This window comes from Octodon degus, unplaced genomic scaffold (genome assembly GCF_000260255.1).
Source record: "Octodon degus isolate 3935 unplaced genomic scaffold, OctDeg1.0 scaffold00300, whole genome shotgun sequence".
In the NCBI taxonomy this organism is placed as follows: Eukaryota; Metazoa; Chordata; class Mammalia; order Rodentia; family Octodontidae; genus Octodon; species Octodon degus.
The window spans coordinates 524,315-526,073 of NW_004524876.1; positions in this window are offsets into that span (position 1 = coordinate 524,315).

Genomic DNA, 1,759 nt, shown 5'->3' on the forward strand with positions numbered 1-1,759 from the left:
TAACTTGATATGATTGCTATCAGGTTTTTGGGACACTGTAGGCTCCACTTTTAAAATTATTCCTAGTTTCTTTTAGTCCTGAATGAAGAATTAGAGAGTACAAGATAAAAAATGTAGCAAGGTTTTGGATTTATTAAAGGTAGGAGAAGAAACATGCTCCCCATATTGAGTGTAAGTAGGAGAGGAAGTACACTCAGCAGGCTGAGAGCAGACAGCTGGGAAAGAGGAAACACAGTGGCCACAGGACTGATGGCCACCAGCACTGGGGGTGCAGTGCCCGCCTGGAAGCATGAGGTCCTGAGTTTGATTTCTGATGTCAAAAAAAAAAAAAAAATCCAGAGATTAATGTCTCAATCTCTTCTCTCCCTACTCCTCAGGCTGACCTGACATTTGAACCTAATCTTCCCTATTCAAAATCTGTGTGAGTTCTCACAAAATGAACCGAAGAGCACATTCTCTGATTGGTGCCAAGTGAGTGGTTTTGCAAACTGTTTTTTCTTCCAATTTTCTGCTTCTTTGTTATTGGCAGGTTAGGCCCACTTGCTTGGGAGGCTTGCGAACCATCAACCTCCTGCTTCATGATTATAATCCTAGAAAAGATAGCAGACCTAAGATAGACAGAAAGTCATTCTCTCAGTATTTAATGACAGAATATATGCAGGAATCTAGGGTCACTCTTAGGGGAGAAATTGGTGTATTAACCCACTTTGAGAACCAAGGTGACCAGAATCCGAAGAAGTGGAACATTGCACTGATCATTCCTAGCTCAGTCTCTGAACACTGTGAACTTCCTCAACAGTGAAGATCAAGTTTTGTTTTAAGTGAGTGAAAATACATTGGCAATTTGAGATCAAGTCAGCTAGAGTTTGGGCAGTAGGGCGGGGAACCTCAGCATCACATTTGTAGCAAGGTCTTGACCTTAGGTGACTGGAGAGCAAATCAACCTGAGCAACAGTAGTAAGAGCTAAGGTGAGAGTTAGTGCAGAAGGTGGAGCCAACAGTGATGGGAACAATAAAGGAAGCACCACGCCCAGGAAAGTAAAGACCAAAGAGCCCTGGCTACCTGCCCACTGGTGTACAGGGATAAGTAAATAACCAGGTGTGGGAGCATTTCGCCCTGTAGAATCAGAAGGGCATATACTCTGTCGGCCTATCTGAGGATATCTGAGGGTAGATTGCTTTTAATATATGCACGCTCTTGGAATATTCTGAAATTCTTGAATTTGCAAATCCTTTGCAGACCAATGTAATACATATTTATTGAATCCATTCTACATGCAAGACATTCTTATCATATTATAATGTGAATAAAATCACATCAGTGTCTAAAATCTATTTACATTAAGATGTACTGAGGAAACAGTGTAACTTTTATACTCTGTGTTTGATTAGGTAACCCCTATACACTTGTGCCATTGAGCACAAGGAAAATTAAGACAGCTTCTAAATTTCTTCAGGTTTGGATAGATCTTGTTCCATAAATAATGTCCTACTTATTTCAACTCTGTTTCTATCTCAGCTTGGTATAAATCTAATGACTTGCCTCTCTGTAAAAGTGAACTCTTTCCAGATACTGTCCCTCCACCTTCTTCATACTGTGAGTCTATGTTTTAAAAATTTTTTTAAGAATGTATTTAGTACAGGGTCTACAGGGTCTCACTACACAGACTGGACTCATAGTAATCCTCTTGTTTTCAGTCTCCCAAGCTCTGGGATTATAAGTGCACACCAACATGCCCAGTCTCAGTTTCTGTCTCAG